General features: G+C 40.3%; 1 pseudogene; it reads left to right on the top strand.

The window, feature by feature from the left end:
- Window positions 1-3,122: 3,122 nt before the first annotated feature.
- LOC150049265 (small ribosomal subunit protein eS1-like) lies at window positions 3,123-3,884 on the top strand (annotated as a pseudogene).
- Window positions 3,885-9,390: the final 5,506 nt, after the last annotated feature.

Genomic DNA, 9,390 nt, shown 5'->3' on the forward strand with positions numbered 1-9,390 from the left:
ACAAAGCCTGCCTACCTGGAGCTGGCAGGGTGGCTCAAGAATAGAGAGCTTACCAAACAAACCCAAGACCCTGAGTTCAAACCCCAGTATCTGTTCTCAGCCCTGAGGACAAACCACCACTGGGCCTCATATGTACCCTTAATACAGCAAAATATTTAGTTGTCCCTAAATAAAGAGGTGTTCAAGCCAGGAAGAGCTAATGTATACATGTACACTTGCACATACATGTACATATGCACACAGGCACACACAGTTTTAAAAGAGTAAACAGAAAATTCATAGTTAGTGGTAAAGCGAAGTGAATCACACCTGTAATCCAAACTACTCAGGACGTTATTATTGGGAATGTTATAAGACCAAATCTCAACCAATAAAAGCTGGGCTGTACAGGAAATATATAGAAGGGTTGTCGTCCAAGATGGCTTGGGTGAAAAGGAAGGCTCTATTTGAAATATAACAAAATTCCTGAGCTCAAACCTCAATACCCTTCCTCCCCTCTACCCCAAAGACATAAACCCAAAACAGAGCTGGTGTCGTCACAGTCTACAAAGTCACAGTTTCATCTTAGGTGTATTTGTGGTACCTACCCTGATTGACACTTTGGTGAAGTGTGGTCATAATCACCACTTTCTGTAGGAGCGATAAAACCTGGACAATTTTTAAGATACCCGAATAACCAGCACATGGCACCCAATTGTGGTAAGAGCCACAAGGTAGAAAGAAAGATAAAGCAAATGTTGTCCTCTTTAAGCCCCAAATGAAAGGCAGGGATTATTATTGAGGGAGGGGGGCCTCATCTCTGAAGAGTGCCATGTGGGCTGGTTACACACAGAGGCTTTGTCTAGTGCATTCTTGGCTTTTCCTATGATCTGTTTTACCAACTTTTCTGGCTGTCAGTCTAGTTACAGGTCAGAGAGAAGTGGATTGGAAGCTTGAGGCTCCTACTTGGTGTTGGCCTGGGAACCCAGCAAATCAAGGGAATAATCAATAGTCTAGGGTTCCTAGAAGTTGCCTGCTGCTTAGCCAGGTCTGCTGTGGACAGAGTGTGGCTCCAGCTACACACGCTGAGGAAGTTCCAGCTCAGCTAGGGAGCAATACAGTACAGTTCTGGGAAAAAACCAGGCCCTCTTTCATCTCTTTCAAATCACAGGCCCGCTGCCCCCACACCTCCCGCCCCCGACCTTCTCCACCTCTTCAACCTGTTCTGCATCTAACTGGGAAAATGTTCTCCAAGCCATGTCATGCAAAAAAAGCACAGCTTTGGTCTTGTCCCCATGACTGTTCCTCAGGCTTGAGGACATGTGTGTCGCACTGCTTTTTGGGAAATTTATAGGATGCTCACAGAAGCTTGCGAGGAAAAGTAGATGTTTCCTCTTTAAGAATTCATTTACCTGCCTCAAAATGTTTGTTCAAACCCCCAAATAGGAACAGGAAGTTCTCTTCTTCTTCCCTGGGAAATGACATGATAAGCCAAGGTGAAAAATGTAAAGGTCAAATGGTCTTCAGTCAAGAAGATATAGATAACATTCAGTCTTCAGTGACTGGAATAACTGAAGAAAGACTCATCTTTGTTCTGGTAAGTCAGGTTTAGATCTGCAAATTAGATATCTCTCTTGCTCTCTCTCTCTCTCTCTCTCTCGCTCTCTCTCCCTCTGTCTCTCTCTCTCTGTCTGTCTGTCTCTCTGTGTCTCTCTGTCTCTCTCTTTCTGTCTCTCTCTCTCTGTCTCTCTCCCTCCCTCCCTCCCTCTCTCCCACACACCCCTTCCTTCCTTCCTTCCTCCCTCCCTCCCTCCCTCCCTCCCTCCCTCCCTCCCTCCCTCCCTCCCTCCCTCCCTCCCTCCCTTCCTTCCTTCCTTCCTTCCTTCCTTCCTTCCTTCCTTCCTTCCTTCCTTCCTTCCTTCCTTTTGCTTCTCATTCAGTAGGTGTCATATCTCTTGAACATTTTCCCTGAAGGCCCAGGAATCTACCTTCAACAGTATCAAAAGAAGGAAGAGGAGAAGTAGGAAAGATTGCAGGGGGGGATTGTGGGGATGATTTCAGACTCAGGAAAACAATGTCAAGAGGCCAAATGTTTCTCTGACTAATAGTAGAGACCCATTGACTTCAAGAGCCAGCCCTAGCCCATGCTGCCTGAGGAGTTCCTATACATGGATTTGAACTCTCTTGTTTCCAGGAGAAATTCTCAGTGGTTGTCATTAGGAGATGCTGCCTTAGTAGGATGCTAATAAAAGCCCTGGCAGGCCAGCAGAGGCTGGAGAGAAGGAAACCTTCACCAAATGACTCCAACCTCCAGGTTGTTATGGCGTTTCCTTTCTGTGTTGAAGATTAAAGAAAACGTGATAGAATGTGTATTGTGCAAGACTTAACACTTTAAAATTTTAATTTAGTTTAATATTTTATTTTGTTTGTTTATTATATTTATAATGTATGTATAGTTTACATATTTTTATTTTTATCTTTTTTATTTTTTTGTGAGTCATGGGCCTTGAACTCGGCCTGGGCACTGTCCCTGAGCTCTTCAGCTCAAGGCTACGGCCCTACCCTTGAGCCAAGCCCCACTTCCCATTTTCTAGAGGTTAATTGGAGATAAGAGTCTCAGGCCCTTTTGTTCCCTCAGCTGGCTTTGAACCTTGATCCTTAGAATTCACCCTCCTGAGTAGCTAGGATTACAGGCGTGAGCCACTGCGCCTGGCTTTTATTTTTATTTTTTGAAGGACACGGCTTTGAACTCAGGGCCTCATACTTGCTAGGCAGGCATTCTATCACTTTGAGCCACTCTCCCAGCCCTTCATTCCTTTAGTTATTATAAAATAATTTTATTATTATTATTACTATTATTTTCCCCCAGTTTCTCCCTCTCATCCTTACCTATAAGTTACGTAGATAACTTGCTCCCTTGCTCTACAACTTGATACACAGCTCCACTTCAGGCTTTTTGATGGTTAACTGGAGATAATGGACACCTAAAGGTGTCTATCTTAATGAGTGATTTCACCACAACCCAATCCAGGAAGACTCTGTTTTGTTAAACTTTGAGATCAGCACCTAAGCGTCTCTGTTAAGCTCCTAGTTCCTTTAGATTAAGAAACATCACAGGGCCTTTTGGCTCTCTGACCAGCACCATGGTGGTCGGCAAGAACAAGCGCCTTATGAAAGGCAGCAAAAAAGGAGCCAAGAAGAAAGTGGTTGACCCATTTTCCATTGGTATGATGTGAAAGCCGGGCATCTTCAATATAAGAAATATTGGGAAACACTAGTCCCAAGGACTCAAGCAATCAAAATCACATCTGATGGCCTCAGGTGTTTGAAGTGAGCCTTGCTGCTCTGCAGAGTGATGAAGTTGCATTTAGAAAATTCAAGCTAATTACGGAGGATGTTCAGGGCAAGAACTGCCTGATCAGCTTCCATGGCATGGATCTCACCCGAGACAAAATGTGCTCATGGTCAAAAAGTGGAAGACCATGATGGAAGTTCATGTTGATGTCAAGACTACAGGTGGATATTTTCTTTGTCTGTTCTGCGTTGGTTTTACTAAAAAACACAACAATCCGATCTGCAAGACCTCATATGCTCAGCACCAGCAGATCCACCACATCTGGAAGAAGATGATGGAATCATGGCCCGAGAAGTGCAGACCAATGACTTGAAAGAAGTAGTTAATAAGCTGATTCCAGACAGCACTGGGAGACATAGAAAAGGCTTGCCAGTCTATCTGGTTCATGATGTGTTCTTCAGGAAAGTAAAAATGCAGAAGAAGCCCAAGTTTGAATTGGGAAGACTCATGAAGCTTCATGGTGAAGGTGGTAGTTCTGAAAAAGCTTCTGGGGATGAGACAAGTCCAGTGAGCTGATGGATACGAACCATCAGTCCAAGAATCTGTTTAAAATTCAGAGTTTTAACAATGATAAGGCCTATTTGTGAAGAAGAAAAAAAAACAAAAAAAGAAACATCACAGGGACAAGAGTGCTAGGTTCTCTTGGGATTTAACAGCATTTTATTGTTTGTGCATATTGTACTTCATTAAAAATGCTTTATGAGTTCAGCTAAATAAAAACACCAGGAAGCAGGAACTTGAAAGGGCAGATTGGGGTCAAGGGGAAAGGGTGGACAAGTGGAGCAGGAGAGAATGGAGTAAAGAATCCAATTTTTGGATTAAGGTATATCCTACAAAATTAAGAAAGCTGAGGGAAGTGGTGGGGAGGGGAGGGTTGGATGAGAATGTTTAAAAGGATGACATTGATCAAGTGACATTGTATGCATCAACTGCTTTGTTAAATAGCAACTCCTTTTACAACTACTTAATGATAATAAAATACTAATTAAACAAATGAAGTTCTTTGGTTGGCAATACCAGTCTGTGTATATTTTGTTTCTTTTATTGAATGAATTAATAAGGTTCAGATTTTAGAAACATACTGCATCTAGATTGTTTTAATGAATAAGGAAATGAGACAAAAGGAAAATGATATAAAGGAGGTTTGTGGAGGGAATCCAGTGCACAGGATGCTTCTTCATTTGTAAAGCTTGGGTGGACAGGCAGATAGCTGAGAGCTTCCCACAGGTTAAGAGTCACCTGATAGCTGATTTATAACTATGCTTGGGGAGAGGGGGGTGTCTCTAGTAGTCTTGAAGCACTATCAGGAGATCTAAGTATCCAGAATCCAGTATCTGCTATTGTAGATAAAGTCCCCTACAGTGGCCAATGAGGTAAGGCTGCCAGATTTACTACTGCTATCTTCTGAGAAATCTTGGAGTAAATGCTAGGAGCATGCACTAGTAGTTATTATTGCTGTGACACAGTTCTGTGATAACTTAAAAAAGATTTACTGTTTTTTAGGTTTGTTTGGGTTTTTTTTTTGCCAGTTCTGGGGCTTGAACTCAGGGCCTGCGCACTGTCCTTGGGCTTTTCTCAAGGCTCTACCACTTGAGTCACAGCACCAGTTCTGGCTTTTTCTGTGTATGTGGTCTCAGAGAATTGAACCCAGGACTTCATTCATGCTAGGCAAGCATTCTACCACTAGGCCACATTTCCAGCTAAGATGGATTTCCTTTAACTCACAATTTCAAAGGTTTCAGTCCATGACCACTTGACACCATGTTTCTGCACCTGGGGTGAGGAAGATCCTGACAGAAATGGAGCATGGTGGAACAAAGCTGCTTATCTACAAGTGGCTGAAGCAGGGGTGGGAGATGGAGAAGGAGAGGGAACAGGCTGGTGTATGGTATAGCCTTCAAAGACTAGGCCCCTCCTCCTAGTCACCCAATCAGTGATGACTGTATTGGTGACTTTTGCATCCTTGTGATCCAGTCAGTCATCTGGGGATCAACCTTCAATATGAGAGTCCCAGGGGCTATTTTCTATGCAAACAGAACAGAACATAATGGTACCCAGAGGACAACAAATTAGGGTTTGATGGGTGGGTAGTTTTGTTTTGGTTGTTGTTTTGTTTTTGTATCAACATTGGGGCTTGAACTCAGGACCTCAAGCTCTGGCTTTGTTTTTTGCTCACATCTAGTGCTCTATCACTTGAGCCTGCCTTCCAGTTTGACTTTTTTTTATTGGTCTGTTGGTTAGAAAGTTTCTGATCCTTTTCTGCCCTGTCTGGCTTTGAATCCTGATCCTGAGATCTCATCCTCTGAGTATCAAGGGCTACAAGAGTGAGCCGCTAGTACTCTCCAGAACTTGGTCTGAAAGAGTCCTTGGATCAACTCAATCTGAATGAAGCTTGATGTAGGGAACCGTAATGATATGGTGGTTGTATGACTGTAGAAAAGCCTAGCATAATGACACATATATAGTGATCCTTTAGTAAACCCTGAATAGGACCTCAGATGGGGGTGACATTGGACCTTTGTGATTTGTTGTGAACATCGCTTGGTAAGTTTCCTGTTAGTATTCACAAAGAATTGGTTTCTAGGAGCCCCGAAGATATGAAACTCCAGGGATGTTCAAGTCCTGAAGAACATGGTGCAGGATCTGCATAAAATCTATGCAGTCCTCCCACATATTTTAATACTTTCTAGATTACTTATTTCTACCAAATACAATGTAAATATTTTGTAAATACTTCCTTTCCTCTATTGTTTAGGAAAATAAAACTCATTATCTTCTTAGTACGAATGCAATTTTCTCCAGATCTGCAGTTGGATGACGCTGTAGCTGGGGAAGCCAGCTATAACTGGGGAGCCCAGTTATAGAGGACTAATTAGATACTGTGCTGTTTGGTCCCTTTTATTTAATAAAGGTTCTTTCTATTAAGGAACTTGAGACTCCATATGTTCTTAGGGAGTAAAAATCAAAGAAAGAAATTAAATGGTTAAGTACAAAAATTGACTTAAAATTTCACTGATAGCTACCGCTGTAATCCTGACGACTGTTGACTATCACGGGAACTTCAGTAGAGATAAAGCAAGGCTGTGAATTGGAAGAAGGTTTGAGGGTTCATGACACAACTCTACCACAAACCGTGTGCTCTTTAGTTTTCTTGTCTATACCATGAAATATGTGGTTCTTCAATAGAATTCTACAGACCAGTATCTAAAGTAAACTTAAAATGCTCAATTATACATCTAGCCCCATGTGCTTCTGAAGTACAAACCAGATTAGAGGACTGCTATGCTAGGTGACCTTAGCCTGCAATTCTGATTTTTACCATGGAAACATAAATTTGTACTGGTGAATTTAGAACATAGAATTAAGTAACTTAGGAAGGGAGGGGGAGAAAAGACACACCTTTAGGTTGTCCAAATATGAAATGGAAAATAAACATGTTTTTAACACAAGTCAGCAAAGGAAATATTTTCTTTGACAGGCTATTAAAGAATCTACCAAGAGTTATTAGAACAGGGAAGTCAAAGGGTCAGGTTATAGGAACTTAATAAATATTTGTTGATTAACTGGTTGATGTGCTTAGTCAAGCAGAGAAAGAATGTGGTCTCTTTTCAAGTGAGGGTTTCTAATTGTTCATTCAGGATAAAAATATGCTTTGCATTTAGCTAAGCAACAGACTCTGTCTATTCTCTTATTCAAATACATACCAAAGAGAATTTGATGTAATTTTAGTAACCAGTGATAGAGCTCCCACATGCTATTTCTTTCAGGCAAATATTGTTGATTACTTTTAATTGTGGGGAAATATTATACAATAAATGTGCCAGGCTCGACACAGTAGGAATAAACCCAAGGCCCCAGGAATTTCAAACAGAGACCCTGGGCATTCAAACATGGCCTTGTTCCTCACACCTGGGTGTTTATTGTGCCTTAGAATAAACCCAAAGGATGACTAGAGCAGAACTTTTGGAAACAAAAAGATCCAAGGTCTTTTCAAAAGTACAGCAATCACAACTATTAATTCAGAAATGGAGCAATTTCCATCAGTACCAAAAAAAATCCAACAGATTATAGTAATTAGAATGTGTCTTCTATTCAACACATTCCAAATGATTTTCTATTCAGGCATATTCAGAATACATTTTCTTTATCCAACACATTCAAAGTGTTCATCCTAAAAATGTTCTTCAGTTACAGCCCCACCCCAAGTCAGTTGTTCTTATTTCTATTCTGAATACTCGGAGATCATTTGACTGATGCACTCACAATTCATATAAATTTGAGTTATGTATATTTTAAGTAATACTATTTAAAATAGTAATGAAGTATCACTAAATGGGTAACACTGGGAATTGTGGGAATTCCTCCAAAAGGGCATATTTCCACAATGTCATAACAAAGACAGAGCACTGATGAAGTGACTTATATACCATGATTAGGCTCTGACTAGTGGCTACCCCGTATTTTGATAATGGATACTCCTACAGGTCTCTTGAATAGAAAAGTATACCACACTGTGAGTGGTGTTTTGAAAAGAATTTAACACCTTTCCAAGTTGCTAAGCTTTTATAAGGCAGTATTGTTGGAAATATTCTGGACATGATTATGAGAGAATATAAGAGTAATAGTCAAAGTAGGCATGGCATAGCCATGGATCTACAGAGCACTTAACACAGGCGAAAGACTCTTCAGGACAAAAAGGATGGCTTGAAGATATTTTTTAAAAACCATTATTAAAGCAAAAATAAGCTACTCCAAGCATAGATTGACTGATCTACTCTCCGTTTCCATATTGTGATTGTATCTATAGGAAAATTTGGCTTGAGTTAGATGAACTTGGAATGATGTAGCCTTTTAGGAGTGTAATCGCCTTTAAAAATGTTTGCAAGGGGGTGAGGGAAAGGGAAATGGGGACAAAAACATAAATGTTTGTTAGGTAATGTACCATCTATCTGGCAAATATAATGTAACCCTTCCATTAATTACAATAAAAATATATTAAAAATGTTTTCAAGTGACTGTATTCTATATTCCTCCTAGATTGCAGTCTGTTTAGGATGAAGCAGAAATCATCTATTCTTTTTGAATTCCAGACTCCAATGACCTAAAAATAATAACAGCGACATTGTGCTACAGAAGTTTACTATTTTTAAAGCACTCCACCTCAATTTACCAGCATAATGACCCAGTGGGAGAATTTTCTAGTTTCCCCATTTGACAGATGAGGACCCAGAGATGTAGAGAAATTTATTGATTTTCTCACATCAGTCAATGATGAGCGATGGGTAAGAAAATTGGTCCAATTGATTCTTGGAATGGGAACAGACCCGTGTGTAGATAGATTTCTTTTTTATAAAAAAATTTAAAAGAGGGCCGGGAGTTTAGCCTAGTGGTACAGTGCTTGCCTAGCATGCACGAGGACCCGGGTTCAATTCCTTGGTACCACATACATAGAAAAAAGCCAGAAGTGGTGCTGTGGCTCAAGTGGTAGAGCTCTAGCCTTGAGAAAGTCCAAGGACAATGCTCAGGCCCTGAGTTCATGGCCCAGGACTGGCAAAAAAATAATAATAATAATAAAATAAAAAAATTAAAAAAATTTAAAAGATTTATTGTGATAATATCCATGAGGATCATAACACCTCATCTGACATATGATATACTTTACATTTCATTTATTTATATATATTTTAATTTTTTCATATATTTTTATTGTAATTAATAGAAGGGTTACATTATATTCACCAGATAGAAGGTGCATTACATCACGAACAATGGTTCCCATTTCCCTCCCCCCAACCCCCGCCCCTCATCTTCTTTTCCCCCCTTCCCTATCCGATTTCAAGTAAGCATATATACAATATATCAGATAACCAGGTGAAATACTGTAACAATATGAGATTACCAAGGGACAGCAAAAGAGATGAGAGATATAACATACTACATTAAGGACAACAATCACTCATTTTATGGCTTTTGTTTCTATATCCTGGAGGTCCTTGCATTTAGTGTCATACTATATGGAATTTCTATTGTAAATCTCTGCTAGGAGAGCCCAAGGT

This window comes from Megascapheus bottae, chromosome 20 (assembly GCF_031878675.1).
Source record: "Megascapheus bottae isolate mThoBot1 chromosome 20, mThoBot2.hap1, whole genome shotgun sequence".
Taxonomy (NCBI): domain Eukaryota; kingdom Metazoa; phylum Chordata; class Mammalia; order Rodentia; family Geomyidae; genus Megascapheus; species Megascapheus bottae.